This window comes from Ovis aries, chromosome 5 (genome assembly GCF_016772045.2).
Source record: "Ovis aries strain OAR_USU_Benz2616 breed Rambouillet chromosome 5, ARS-UI_Ramb_v3.0, whole genome shotgun sequence".
Classification (NCBI taxonomy): Eukaryota; Metazoa; Chordata; class Mammalia; order Artiodactyla; family Bovidae; genus Ovis; species Ovis aries.
This window is the reverse complement of record NC_056058.1, coordinates 15,195,106-15,211,456: the sequence shown is the minus strand read 5'-3', so window position 1 is coordinate 15,211,456 and position 16,351 is coordinate 15,195,106.

Sequence of the window (16,351 nt, the reverse complement as noted above, 5' to 3'; positions counted from 1 at the left end):
AATACGGTAATTATTATAGGCTTCCCAGGGGGAGCTAGTGGTAAAGAACCCACCTGCCAATGCAAGAAGTAAGAAACTCAGGTTCAATCCCTGGGTTGGGAAGATTCCTCGGAGAAGGAAATGGCAATGCACTCCAGTATTCTTGCCTGGGAAGTCCCATGGATGGAGGAACCTGGTGGGCTACAGTCCATGGGTCACAGAGTCAGACTAGACTGAGCACACAGCATACACAGTACTATAATATGGTGGTGTGTTAACAACTCAGTCTGGTGTAAAGGTTAAAGCATGAGATGTTCAAAATAACTGTGCTGCTGCTGCTGCTAAGTCGCTTCAGTCGTGTCAGACTCTGTGAGACCCCAGAGACTGCAGCCCATCAGGCTCCTCCGTCCATGGGATTTTCCAGGCAAGAGTACTGGAGTGGGGTGCCATTGCCTTCTCCAAAAATAACTGTAGCTACCTTAATTTGTTAACAAATACAAAATATAAAAAGAGATTGTAATTGTGATATCAAAGACAAAAAAGGAGAGAAGAAGAGTGGAGCTTTTATGTGTGATTGGGGTTAGTGAAAATGAAAGTCACTCAGTCATGTCCTACCCTTTGTGACCCCATGGACTATATAGTCCATGGAATTCTCCAGGCCAGAATACTGGAATCAGCAGCCTTTCCCTTCTCCAGGGGATCTTCCCAACCCAGGGATTGAACCTAGGTCTTCCCACATTGCAGGTGGATTCTTTACCAGCTGAGCCACAAGAGAAGCCCAAGAATACTGGAGTGGGCAGCCTATCCCTTCTCCAGTGGATCTTCCCGACCCAAGAATCAAACCAGGATCTTCTGCATTGCAGGCAGATTCTTTACCGACTGAGTATCAGGGAAGCCCTTGGGTTAAGTTGCTATCAACTTTAAATGGATGATTTTAGCTGTAAGATGTTTTATGGAAGCTTTGGGGTAACCACAAAAGCAAAAACATATAGTAGATTCACACCAACAAAAAAATGGAATCATTGTATGCTAACTCACTTCAGTTGTGTCCGACTCTGTGCGACCCCATAGATGGCAGCCCACCAGGCTGCCCTGTTCCTGGGATTCTCCAGGCAAGAACACTGAAGTGGGTTGCCATTTCCTTCTCCAGTGCATAAAAGTGAAAAGTAATAGTGAAGTCGCTCAGTCATGTCCAACTCCTAGCGACCCCATGGACTGCAGCCTACCAGGCTCCTCCGTCCATGGGATTTGCCAGGCAAAAGTACTAGAGTGAGTTGCCATTGCCTTCTCTGGGAATCATTGTATACCACCTTGGAAAATCATCAATTAATAAAGGTAGGCAGAGAGGAAAAAGGGAACAGTGGAGCTTCAAAAAAATTGCCAGGTAATATTTAGTAAAATGACAGTAGTATGTCCTTAACTAATAAGGACCTACTGTATAGCTCAGGGAACTCCATTCAATACTCTGTAATAGCCTACATGGGAAAAGAATCTTTAAAAAGAGCAAATATATGTATACCTATAACTGATTCACTTTACCGTACAGTAGAAGCTGGGGGGCCTGGTGGGCTGCCATCTGTGGGGTCGCATGGAGTTGGACATGACTGAAGTAACTTAGCAGAAGCATCAGCAGCAGAAGCTAACACAACATTGTAAATTAACTATATTCCAATTAAAAACAAAAACATTTATACAATGGAATATTACTCAGCTGTTAAAAAGAATGAAATACTGCCATTTGTAGCAACATGGATGGACCTCTAGATTGCCATACTGAGTGAAGTAAGTCAGGCAGAGACAGAGAAATATCTTTATTATGACATCTCTTATATGTGGAATCTAAAAAGAACTGATACAAATTAACTTACTTACAAAAAAGAAACAGATTTAGAGACTTCAGTTCAGTTCAGTTCAGTTGCTCAGTCGTGTCTGACTCTTTGCGACCCCATGAATCGCAGCATGCCAGGCCTCCCTGTCCATCACCAACTCCCAGAGTTCACTCAGATTCACGTCCATCGAGTCAGTGATGCCATCCAGCCATCTCATCCTCTATCGTTCCCTTCTCCTCCTGCCCCCAATCCCTCCTAGCATCAGAGTCTTTTCCAATGAGTCAACTCTTTGCATGAGGTGGCCAAAGTGCTGGAGTTTCAGCTTTAGCATCATTCCTTCCAAAGAAATCCCAGGGTTGATCTCCTTCAGAATGAACTGGTTGGATCTCCTTGCAGTTCAAGGGACTCTCAAGAGTCTTCTCCAACACCACAGTTCAAAAGCATCAATTCTTAGGTGCTCAGCTTTCTTCACGGTCCAACTCACATCCACATATGACCACTGGAAAAACCATAGCCTTGACTAGACGGACCTTAGTCGGCAAAGTAATATCTCTGCTTTTCAATATGCTATCTAGGCTGGTCATAACTTTACTTCCAAGGAGTAAGTGTCTTTTAATTTCATGGCTGCAATCGCCATCTGCAGTGATTTTCAAGCCCCCCAAAATAAAGTCTGACACTGCTTCCACTGTTTCCCCATCTATTTGCCATGAAGTGATGGGACCAGATGCCATGATCTTCGTTTTCTGAATGTTGAGCTTTAAGCCAACTTTTTCACTCTCCTCTTTCACTTTCATCAAGAAACTCTTTAGTTTCTTTTCACTTTCTGCCATAAGGGTGGTGTCATCTGCATATCTGAGGTTATTGATATTTCTCCTGGTAATCTTGATTCCAGCTTGTGCTTCTTCCAACCGAGCGTTTCTCATGATGTACTCTGCATAGAAGTTAAATAAGCAGGGTGACAATATACAGCCTTGACATACTCCTTTGCCTATTTGGGACCAGTCTGTTGTTCCATGTCCAGGTCTCACTGTTGCTTCCTGACCTGCATATAGGTTTCTCAAGAGGCAGGTCAGGTGGTCTGATATTCCCATCTCTTTCAGAATTTTCCACAGTTTATTGTGATCCACACAGTCAAAGGCTTTGGCATAGTCAATAAAGCAAAAATAGATGTTTTTCTGGAACTCTCTTGCTTTTTTGATGATCCAGCAGATGTTGGTAATTTGATTTCTGGTTCCTCTGCCTTTTCTAAAACCAGCTTGAACTTATGGTTGCCCATGCATGCTAAGTCTTCTCAGTCGTGTCCAACTCTTTGCTACCCTATGAATTGTAGTCCACCAAGCTCCTCTGTCCATAGGAATTCTCCAGGCAAGAATACCAGAGTGGTTTGCCATGCCCTCCTCCAAGGGATCTTCCCCACCCAGGGATTGAACCTGTATCTCCTGTGGTTCCTGCATTGCAGGCAGATTCTTTACTGCTGAGCCACCGGGGAAGACCATGGTTGCCCGTACATACTGCTATACTTTAAATGAATGACCAGTAAGGACCTACTGTATAGCACACAGAACTCTGCTCAGTGTTATGTGTCAGCTTGGATGGGAGGGAAGTTTGGGAGAGAGTGGATACATGTACATGTATGGCTGAGTCCCTTTGCTGTTCGCCTGAAACTATTGCAACGTTGTTAATTGGTTAAACTCCTATACCAAATAAAAAGGTAAAAAAAATTAAAGCTTTACTGAGAAATACAATACAATGCAATACTTTTACATAAACACAATTTTAAAATAATTTAAAAAATAAACAAAGATTGTAATAACAGTAAATGTTAAAATAGCAACCAAGAGTCACCATAATTCATTTGAAGAGATTTTGTGTGCGTTTTTCAGGTCATAGACAAAGGACTGTGTCCCTTTTCTGTTTAGGGGGCTCGAATATCTCCTCCACATGGTAGCAATATAACCAGAGTGTACAAATCACTTCCTCTCCCAGCTTTGAAATTATGTGATTTCTCTTGAAAAGCTGGCTTCTCCTATGGCTCAGTGGATAAAGAATCTGCCTACAAAGCAGAAGACATAAGAGATGCTGGTTAGATCCCTGGGTCAGGAAGATCCCCTGGTGCCGGGGTCTAGCCTCTGTGGATCCAGGGTAATTCGAAGGGAGACGGAGTAGGCATCCTGGGAAAAAACTTATTTAATTACAGATAGAGAGAGATTAGAAATGGACAGTGTAGTAGGAAAATTAGTGGAGAAAAAGAGGCTGAATTACTTGGTTTACGTGGAATACCAATCACCACCTACATAGGCCACAGGTGTCTTTCCGTTCTCCCGAAGGAGAGGAGGCACTGAGGCCTCCCCAGTCTGATCTTAGAAGCCCAGGCAAAATTAGCAGGCTTGGTGAGTACCCACGTACCAGATGGGAATTCAGCCAGAAGGGGAAAGAACGACATGGGGGAATCAGTCTTTCCAGAAACTGATATGATTTCTTTATTTTTCAGGTTTGCTTATATACTTTTTGTTATGCATAGGGATGAATACAGAGTCACATGGGGGTCAGCAGACCTGACCCTTGTCAAAATCAGGTACTTCATATAAAATTATACAAAGGTCTTATGGGTTTTACATCATCTTCTGGCCATGAGGCCTGCTGACATTTTATGGCCCTTTCTGATAACAGTCAGTCAACCAGAAAACTTATTTTTTCCAGGGGTGATTTTTTCTTAAACTAGGCGCCACCCTGCAAATAAAGTTGCATTCCTATAGGGTGAGGGTGTAGTGGGTTACAATCAAGGAAGGAATTTACTTAGCCTAAAGTTTAACATGTTTAATCTTAAAGGTTAATACTTATTTTTCCTATATGCTAGTTATATTCATTATAAGGGCAAAGAATATGGAGATTTAGCAGCAAATGTTGGCTCAACAAATGAAAACCCTTCCCCAGTATTCCCCTTAAGATCTATTTAGTCTTAAGATAAAGTTACATTTTTACATAGCAAGGACACAGTGATTTATAACAAAGTACAGTGATCTATAACAAAACAGAAAATTCATTAACTCAAAAAGTCTAGTATTGCTAACATCAAAAACTACTATATTTCCTTTTCTATATTCCAAATACATTGATTAATATATTCCCAGGTGCCTAAGGATATGGAGGCCTGGCGGCAATCATTGACTCGACAATGAGAAAAGCCCTATGCTAATTAAGACTTTCAAAATACTCCAAACTCTCTGTACTATTTATGGTTGAGAGGTAGTAAACATTCATGTGCTTGGCAGGAATATGGATAATCCTGTCACACAAGCTAGTTTGCCAGCAAAGAAGTTTGACCTGAGACACCCTTGTCACAACCAGGGCAGGAAATTAGCAGTGATTATTGGCACAACAAATGAAAAACCCTTCACCAATATAATTCCTAACCAACCCACTATACTATACTAATAATTTTCTAACTTTTCAAAAGAGTCTGTATATAGAAAGTTTAAAGCATCTCGTGCCTCTCACGGTTGGGAGGCTGTAAACAATCACATGTGGCCAGACAAACCTGCTCAGGCAGGCTAGAGAACCTTCAGAGGAGTTTGTAAGTTGAAACATTTGTCACCCCCAGGAATTTTTATTAACTGGAGCTGCAAGTTAACTCCTTCTCCGAGAGAAATGGTGATGGGAGAGAGCCCCCCCGTAAAGTCAGAGGTGTAGGTGAGAGCATAAAACAGACTCTGGTTTTGAGGGTAGATGCTCGGGAACAGGGGGTCTCCTGAGGCTCGATCTCGCCTTTGGGTAATGCCGAGCCTCCTTCCTCATGACTTTTGCCATGGGCGGAGTTCCTCATGCCGGCAAGCCACTCCAATATTGTTGCCTGGAGAATCCCATGGATAGAGGAGCCTGGTGGGCTAGAGTCCATGGGGTCACAAAGAGTTGGACACAACTGAGAGACTAAACACTTTCACACTTTCTCTTCCGTGAAAAGTTAAAATTTAGGGAAAGTCACATGGTTTCAAAATGTGTACACATAGAGTGATTTTTTTATATTGTGAAATTTCAAATTTACATAGATGGAACTTGCATAAAACAAAATATTTTTCAGGAGGACAATTTGGCACTAACTCTCCAAATTTAATCATTTCATAACCCTTTCATTTAAAAACTTCCTTGATAGGAATCTATCCAGGGGATATTGCAATAAGTGTAATTTATAAATACAGGGACAAAGGATATATAAATTCAGGTCAATGATGTTGAATTAAACAAAATGTCCAGCCTAAAAGTTGAGAGTCAGGCTTCCCTGGTGGCCCAGTGGTTAAGACTCTGCCTGCCAGTGCAGGGGACATGGGTTTGATCCCGGATCCAGGAAGATTTCACATGCTGTAGGGCAACTAAGCTTGTGCGCCACAACTACTGAGCATGGGTGCCTAGAGCCTGCGCTCTGCAGCAAAAGAAACCACTACTTTGAGAAGCCTGTGTACGGCAACTAGAGAGTAGCCCCTGCTTGCTTCAACTAGAGAAAACTCAAGAAGAACGAAGACCCAGTGCAACCAAAAATAAATACAAATTTTTTAAAAAATGAAAGTTGAGAGTTAAGTTTTGTTTGGTGGAAAATCTCAAATAACTTTGAGAGACTGCTCCAAAGAGGCAAGGGCAGGACCCAAGAAACATAGGAGTTTTTACAATAAAAACCAGGTAGTTGGAACATCAAAAGTGACTTAAAGTGAAAGTCACTCAATCGTGTCCAATATAGTCCATGGAATTCTCCAGGCCAGAATACTGGAGTGGGTAGCTTTTCTCTTCTCCAGGGGATCTTCCCAACCCAGGGATCAAACCCAGGTCTCCCACACCATGGGCAGATTCTTTACCAGCGGAGCCACAAGGGAAACCCAAGAATACTGGAGTGAATAGCCTATCCCTTCTCCAGCGGATTTTCCCTACCCAGGAATCGAACTGGGGTCTCCTACATTGCAGGGGGATTTTTAACCAACTGAGCTATCAGAGAAGCCTTAGAAAATCAAAAGGTTACTGTTAATTAAAGAAAACCAGATATCTCAAGTTAAGAAATTTAGCACTTTTCTATGTATGGGAAGCTGCAAGAGTCTGGACTCACTGAAATCATTCCTTTGACAGGCACCTCGGCTTACTTGTGCTTTCTCATCCTGACTCTCCTCACAGAGGTTGTCTGCAGTGGCTGAGGGCTTGATGGTTGGCATCCTGTTTTTTGTTTTAGTTTTTGTTTTTTTTTTTTTACCCTGAGTTTCATCAGGGCTCACCATCTGGATGGCTACAATATCCTTTGTTTACTGACGTGGCAGGCAATATTTTTCATTCACAATGTGATTTGTTCTATCACCCTGAATTATTTGCTGTGATGTAACAGATGGAGGAAAAAGGAACACTTTGTACAGAAAATGTTGCCTTAAACTTGTACATTCAGTTACAAAATCACTAAGCTACCATGCTCAAAGATAACCAAATCCCATGGACGGAGGAGCCTGGTAGGCTGCAATCCATGGGGTCGCTAAGAGTTGGACACGACTGAGTGACTTCACTTTCACTTTTCACTTTCATGCATTGGAAAAGGAAATGGCAACCCACTCCAGTGTTCTTTCCTGGAGAATCCCAGCGACAGGGGAGCCTGGTGGGCTGCCATCTCTGGGGTCGCACAGAGTCGGACATGACTGAAGCGACTTAGCAGCAGCAGCAGCAGCATGGCTTAACTTTTGTTTTCGTTCAGTAACTAAGTCGTGTTGTCTTGTTAGACTCTTCGGGACCCCTTGGATTGCAGCACACCAGGTTTCCCTGTACTTCACTATCTCCCAGAGTTTGCCCAAACTTGTGTCCATTGAATCAGTGATGCCCTCCAACCATCTCATCCTCTGTCATCCCCTTATCCTCCTGCTTTCAGTCTTTCTCAGCATCAGGGTCTTTTCCAATGAGTTGGCTCCTTGCATCAGGTGGCCAGAGGGTTGAAGCATCAGCTTCAGCATCAGTCCTTCCAATGAATATTCAGGGTTGATTTCCTTTAGGATTGCCTTGTTTGATCTTCTTGCAGTCCAAGAGACTCTCAAGAGTCTCCTCCAGCACCACAGTTCAAAAGCATTAGTTCTTAAGTGCTCAGTTTTCTTTATGGTCCAACTCTCAGCTTTGCCCATATGGACCTTTGTTGGCAAAGTGATGTCTCTGCTTTTTAATATGCTATCTAAGGTTTGTCATAGCTTTTCTTCCAAGAAGCATGCATCTTTTAATTTCACAGCCACAGTCACCATCTGCAGTGATTTTGGAGCTCAAGAAAATAAAGTCTGTCACTGTTTTGACTGTTTGCCCACTTATTTGCCATGAAGTGATGGGACCAGATGCCATGATCTTTGTTTTTTGAATGTTGAGGTTTAAGTCAGATTTTTTACTCTCCTCTTTCATCTTCATCAAGACACATATACATACATACATATATCAGATGAATGCGTATATATGGTATGTCATTAAAGTTTTGAAATGAACTTTCCCCATTATTCAAAACAATGCAGGTTTAAAAAAATAAATAAATACTTATCATGGAAACTGGATGACTTTCAGATTTTCTCTCATGACAAAAAAATGTAGTCCTGACCTGCCCTCAGGTTCTTAGCTCAGTTTACAATCTAAATTTGTGTTCTGTTATCAAAGCCTCACAGAATTGGGGGTGGGGTGGTGTATGATTGTATGCATGCCAATGTAAACTACATCTTCTTTATCGGTTTGTCTGTTGACGGACACTTTCATTGCTTCCATGTCTTGCTATTGTTAAATGGTGCTGCTGCAGACATTGGAGTATATGTATCTTTCCAAATTAGCATTTAAAATTTTTTGGATATATACCCAGGAGTGAAATTGCTGGATCAGATGGTAGTTCCCAAACTGAAGATTTTTTTTTTTAATTTCAGAAGTTATTCAGGTGACCTGACATAATACAATATCACATATAAGCAGTTCTTTTGACCTCTCCTCTCTCCCCACACCAAGGTCAGACAAAGACACTACAGAGCGAGAGGAAGTCATGGAGGAAGTTAGAACATGAGACATTCTCAGGACTCTTGTCCACTCCCTCCCGCCCGGGTGGTGGAGCATGTGCAGAGCAATCTATATAATTTGGTAGGTACAGAAGCAGAAGGAATCTCTTTCAGAATGAACTGGCAGATATCATCCCAAACAGGGTCCCCAATGACGCAGATTGACAAAAGAACAAAAAGATGTTTCTGAAACATCCAGAGCAGTGGCAGTGATATGACATCAGCCAGAAGCCAGAATTAGAAGAGAAAGGGAGTAGAGACCATGAATGACTTTTTCCAGCTTCATTGTGATGCAGTTGACATATAATATTGTGTAAGTTTAAGTTTACTCACATGTTGTGTAAGTAGATCATGTGGTAATTTGACACATATAAACTGCAAAATGTTTACCATCAGGTTAGTTAACACATCCTTCACTTCACATAATTAACATAATTTTAAAAGAACTGTTTCAGAAGGTGCTCCTTATGGCTAATTATTAGAGAAATGCAAAGCAAAACTACAATGAGGTATTACCTCATCATTCTAATGATGGTCAGAATGGCCATCATCAAAAGTCTACAAATAACAAATGCTGGAGAGGGTGTAGAGGAAAAGGAACCTTCTTACAGTATGCATAAGAATATCAATTGGTGTAGTCACTGTGGAGAACAATATGGACGTTCTTCTAAAAAATTAAAAACAGACCTACCATATGATCCAACAATCCTACTCTTGGGTATATATCCAGAGAAAACTAATTTGAAAGGATTCATGCACCATAATGTTCATAGCAGCACTATTTACAACAGTCATAATACGGAAGAAACCTAAATATCCATCCACAGGTGAATGGATATCAAAGATGTAATACATGTATACAGTGGACTGTTAGCCATAAAAAAGAATGAAATAATGCCATTTGTAGCAACATGGATGGACCTATTGATTCTCATATTAAGTGAAATAAATCTGACAAAGATAAATATCATATGACATTGTCTCTATGTGGAATCTAGGAAAAAATGATACAAGTGAATTTATTTACTGCTGGGGTCCAGCCCCAGCAGGATCCAGGGTTTCCCTCAGGATGGATGGCATTGGCGAGAGAGAGAGAGAGAGAGATACGGGGAGACCAAGCTTAGGTGGAGCAGGTCTGTAACTTTATTTTTAAAAGGAGCTTTTATACCTTGGGTTGTACATAGAGGGGAATGGAAGATGCAGTCATGCAGGGTCAGCAGTTCTGACCCTTATTGAAACCAGGCTTTCTTTCTGCATACCTTTCCATATACAAAGGTCTTATGTGATTTACATCATCTTCTGGCCTGGAGACCTGTTAACATTTTATGACCCCCTTTTATGATAAAGGTTAGTTAACCAGAAAACTTATTTTCTCTAAAAGTGTTTATTCTAAAGTCCGGTGCCACTCTCAGAAAGTACTAAATAAAGTTACTTTCCTATGGGGCAAAGGTGCAGTGGGTTATAACAAAGGAAGAATTTATTAACTAAAAGGTCTAATGTTGCCAACACCAAGGCTACTACTTATTTTTTCCCTACATACCAACTATATTAACTATTATACTCCCAGGCACACAGTGGGTAAGGGATATGGAAACTTGGCAGCAAGCATTGGCTCAACAATGAAATCCTTCACCAGCACTATTCCAGTAATTTTTGCTCCTCAAAGGGCTCTATGCCTATTAGGACTTTAGAATGTTTAAGTTCCCCTGCCTTTCATGGCTGGGAAGTTGTGAACAATCATGTGCGTTAGTTGTAAGAGTATGGATAAACCTGCCACGCAAGTAGAATGCTAATAGAGGGATTTGAATTAAAATATTCCTTTTATGCCCAGGAGACTTATCACCTAGAGCCCTAAGTTGATTTTCTCCAGAGAAAAGTGGCTGGGGATAGCCCCCTGTTAATGCCAGAAGAGTTGGTGAAATGCATAATATAGTTAACAGTAGACAGATTTTGGTAACGGGGTAGATGCTTGAGCAGGTCCAGGGATTCCCTCGGGCCCTGATCCACCTTGCCTGTTAGGTCTCTCCTCATGACCTTGTCATGGGTGGGATCTCATGTGCTGGCTCCCGGCAATTTACAAAACAGAAACAGATTCACAGACACTGAAAACAAACTTATGGTTGCCAAATGGGAAAAGGGATGGAGGAGGAATAAATTAAGTGTTTGGGATTAATAGGTACATACTATTATATACAAAATGAACATCAAGAACCTATTATACAGCACAAGGAACTATATTCAGTATCTGGTAACAACCTATAATGGAAAAGAATCTGAAAAAGGATAGATATATACACCAGAAACTAACACAACATTGTACATCAACTATACTTCAATAAAAAAGAACCGTTTCAGATTTACAGAAATATGATGATAGGACCGATGTACCCAGCACCCATGTACCCCCACAAGTAACATTCCGTAGACACGGAGCATCTCCTTCACTTCTCTCTCCTGTGAATGTCTTGGAAACAAGGATAACATTCGTATTCCCAAGGCAAATTAACAGATTAGTTGGAGATCAATAAATATTTGAGAAAGGAAGGAACAGAGAGCCAAAGGACAAAAGAAAGAACCACTTAATTCGGATTCATGAAATCTCAATCTTTAGTCTCCTGCTAAACCACAACCAAATCCTGACCTTTTTCTTGAAAAAAAAAAAAAATCTGTTTTTTTAAAAGAAAAAATTAAAACCAAAGAATTACTACGTATTATATCAAACATTTATATACCCATCACCTATAAAAGACAATTGTTAACATTTTATTGTATTTCCCTGGTGGCTTAGTGGTAAGGAATCCACCTGCCAATGCAGGAGACCCAAGTTCAATCCCTGGGTTGAGAAGATCCCCTGGAGGAGGAAATGGCAACCTACTCCAGTATTCTTGCCTGGAGAATCCTATGGAGAGAGGAGCCTGGCGGGCTACAGTTAATGGGGTTGCAAAAGAGTCAAACACTACTTAGCAACTAAGCAGCAACAACAGCAGCATTTTATTGTATTCAATTTGGGTCTTAATTAGCAACATTTTATTATGTTCATTTTGGGTCTTTTTAAACAAAGAAAATGACTTTTGACAGATCCAATGGCTTCCTCTGACTCTCCAACCCTAGGTTCTGTTTTTCTTTCCATTCCCCCAAGGTGGCAAATAGTATTTATTTAACGTATACCCTTCCTTTCTGATTTTCACACATATGTGTATTATATGCATCCAAACGCATATGCGTCTCAACATATACTCACACATAAAACACCCATATCAGTGAACAATATCTAGCATTGCTTTGTGCATTTCCATTTTTATCTATATTTGCCTAAATATGTAATAAAAATACTTACAGTTCATCTTATATTTTTAAGTTCAACTGGTCTATAAGGATGATGTCTGTGAAACTGGAATGTCATACTGCATAATATATTAGCAACCAAACACATTCATCATTTGTTTGCACCCTGAGTTCTGCTCGTTAGCACAGGAAGAAAATAGGGGAAGTGGGTTTTTGCAGCAACATGCATCAGGATGCCACCCTTACAGAGCTAAATAATCTAGTCTGAGAAAAAATACCCATCAGTATCTATGAAGTAAGTATAGCAACCAGACAGCACATAATTAAAGCACTCCATTTCTCGGTGCATGTTATTTTAAAAATGTGGGAAAAACACTAAATGCTGGTATAAAAACTTTGGAAAATTATTTGGCCATATCTACTGTATCTCTGTGATCTTTATCCCTATCTTTAGCTATCTGTATATACTTTTTGCTGTGTGTATGTGTGTGTGTGTGTGTAATTTCACTCCTACGCATATTCCCAAAAGAAATGAGTACCCATATACATCAATAGATATGTATGGATAAATAGATTGGGACATATTCATGGAATGGGATCCCATATACCAATGAAAAAGGACAAAGCACAGCTACATGTCCCAACATGGATGAATCTAATAGACAATAATCAACAAAAGAAGAGCAATTGAAGAGACAACAGATGGTATGAGTCTACTTATATAAAGTTCAAGAACAGACAAAAATAAGCTATGGTGGTGGAGATGGGTTAATTCCAGGGTTGGAAGGATGGTACTGATCAGAAGGGGACATTGGAGAATATTCTGAGGGACTGAGAAGATTTCCATGTCTTGATTACCCTCCCTCTGAAGAGAGGAGAATACTTCCTGAGACACTAGCTTGCTGTACTCCCTCTTTGCCTGACAAAGAATAAATCTGCTCTTTCTTTCTCCTTCGAAACTCTGTCTCCATATCTCATATCAGCATTGTGTACAGAGAACCAATATTTTGGCATCAGTAATGGTCTTCTGAGTGTGTACTAATCTACAAAGTCATCAAGTTGTATATATTCATTATGCACAGCTTTTTTGTATCTAAAAAATTACTTAATTGAAAGAAAAGAAGATAGAAATAGCCTTCTATGAATGAAAGGTATTGATCTGGTCTCTGATGGAAGGAAGTAAGATTCAGGCGGAGAATATAGCATGATCAAGTTGTTGTTGGGCATATGTTGGGGCTGAGAGGTGAATGCAGAGAGAAAGGCCATAGTGGGACATTCAGCATCTCACAAACTTGGGCCTCCATCTGGAAGAGATCAGCTCAGGGATTTGATAACTTCATCTTTGTAGGACTTGATCAAAAAGCAGCTTATAAGTAATAGCTAATGTGAAGACATCTATAGCCAAGATATTTCTTTAAAAAGCAGAAGAAAAGAGACTTCCTTCTTCTGATCCCTTCCCCTGCTCCCCCCAAATTTGCAAGTTTATTTTGGTCAGAAATAGCAAATCAGAATGGAAACTAACACCATGGTACTCTTGGCCCTGTTCGGACTTTGCACTTCCAACCTGGCTGGGTTGTTGGTCCATAAACTAAATTCTGAATATTGGCCCTGATACCCACTTACTCTGGAACTCATAATTCTCCTTATGTGTCAAGGCTTATTTAATCTCTCCAGCATCATCTGAAATCACATATCCTTCAAGAAACCACTTATTGTGGATTATAAAAAAAACACTAATTTGAAAAGATACATGGTTCCTAAAGTTCATAGCAGCATTATTGACAATTGCTAACATATGGAAGCAACCTGAGTGTCCATCAACAGATGAATGGAAAAAAGATGTGGTATACACACACACTGGAATACTTCTAAGCCATAAAAAGGAATGAAAATTTGCCATTTGCAGCAACATGTATGAACCTGGAGGGCATTATGCTAAGTGAAGTAAGTCAGGCAGAGAAAGATAAAAACAGTATGATATCACTTAGAGGTGGGATTTGAAAAACACAAGAAACTGGTGAATGTATATAATAAAAAAGAAGCAGACTCACAGATGTAGAGAATAAGTTAGTGGTTACCAGTGGGGAGGAGGGGCAACGTGAGGATAGGGGAGTGGGAGGTACAACAGTGTTTTCATTGTCACATTTGGGGGGTGATACTGCTAGCCTCTAGTGGGTGGGGCTTACAACAGGCTCCCACAGCAAAGAATAATCCAGCTCCAATGTCAATAATCCCAAGATATAGAAAAAACACGCAGAGCATAATAAAAAATTTTCTAACATTAGTAGGAGCTCTGGGCATAGAGCTTAGATGTAACTTTTATTTTCTTCTATTTAAAATCCATGTTTCTAAGATTTCTATAAGAAATGTACTTTAAGATTTTTAAACATCATTTTATTATGAAAACTTGCCAAGCTGAAAGAATTTTACAGTGAATGCCCATGTACCTGAGAGAGGCTGGGACTTGGGACCATTTGTTGCAGTGGTTCCACCTGGACAAACATCTCCCTGAACAACAAAATGCAAAATGGGATGAATAACTTCACACATGCACAGATGGGGGCAAATTATGAACAATAAGATACAAAAATGCGGCAAGCCAGTTGCCATTTCTGAGGGGTGGAAGCAAAATCAGGTCCTGCACATGAACCTGGAATCTTCAGTGAACATTTTACTTGTGTTTTTACAATGTATCTCCATGTCTGCATTGCCCTCTCACTTCATTTATTCCTCTTACTTTTTAAAATTAATTTATTTCTTTATTGAAGGATAATTGCTTTACAGAATTTTTTTGTTTTCTGTCAAACCTCAGCATGAATCAGCCATAGGTATACATATATCCCTCCCTTTTGAACCTCCCTTGCATCTCCCTCCCCATCCCACCCCTCTAAGTTGATACAGAGCCCCTGTTTGAGTTTCCTGAGCCATACAGCAAATTCCCATTGGCTATCTATTTTGCATATGGTAATGTAAGTTTCCATGTTACTCTTTCCACACATCTCACCCTCTCCTCCCCTCTCCCCATATCCGTAAGTCTGTTCTCTATGTCTGTTTCTCCATTGTTGCCCTGTAAATAAATTCTTCAGTACCATTTTTCTAGATTACATATATATGCATTGCAGCTGCTGCTGCTAAGTTGCTTCAATCATGTCCAACTCTGTGCAACCCCATAGATGGCAGCCCATCAGGCTCTTCTGTCCCTGGGATTCCCTAGGCAAGAATACTGGAGTGGGTTGCCATTTCCTTCTCCAATGCATGCATAAATGCTAAGTTGCTTCGGTCATGTCTGACTCTGTATGACTCCATGGACAGCAGCCCACCAGGCTCCTCTGTCTACGGAATTCTCTAGGCAAGAAGACTGGAGTGGGTTACCATTTCCTTCTCTCATATATGCATTAGAATATGATATTTATCTTTCTCTCTCTGACTCACTTCACTCTGTATAATAGGTTCTAGGTTCACCCACCTCATTAGAACTAACTCAAATGTGTTCCTTTTTAGGGCTGAGTAATATTCCATTGCGCATATGTACCACAACTTATTTATCCTTTCATCTGTTGATGGACATCTAGGCTGCTTCCGTGTTCTAGCTATTGTAAATGGTGCTGAGATGAACAATGGGATACATGTGTCTTTTTCAATTTTGGTTTCCTCAGGGTATATGCCTAGGAGTGGGATTTCTGGATCATATGATGGTTTTATTCTTAGTTTTTAAGGAATCTCCATACCATCTTCCATAGTGCCTGTACCAGTCTACATTCCCACCAACAGTGCAAGAGCATTCCCTTTTCTCCACACCATCACCAGCATTCATTGTTTGTAGACTTTTTGGTGATGGCCATTCTGACTGATGTGAAGTGATATCTCATTGTAGTTTTGATTTGCATTTCTCTAATAATGAGCGATGTTGAGCATCTTTTCATGTGTTGTTAGCCATCTGTATGTCTTCTTCAGAGAAATGTCTGTTTAGATCTGTTTCCCACTTTTTGATTGGGTTGTTTGTTTTTCTGGTATTGAGTTGTATGAGCTGCTTGTATATTTTGGAAATTAATCCTTTGTCAGTTGTTTCATTTGCTATTATTTTCTCCCATTCTGAGGGTTGTCTTTTCAACTTGCTTATAGTTTCCTTTGCTATGCAAAAGTTTTTAAGTTTAATCAGGTCCCATTTGTTTACTTTTGTTTTTATTTCCATTACTCTAGAAGGTAGGTCACAGAGGATCTTGCTTTGAT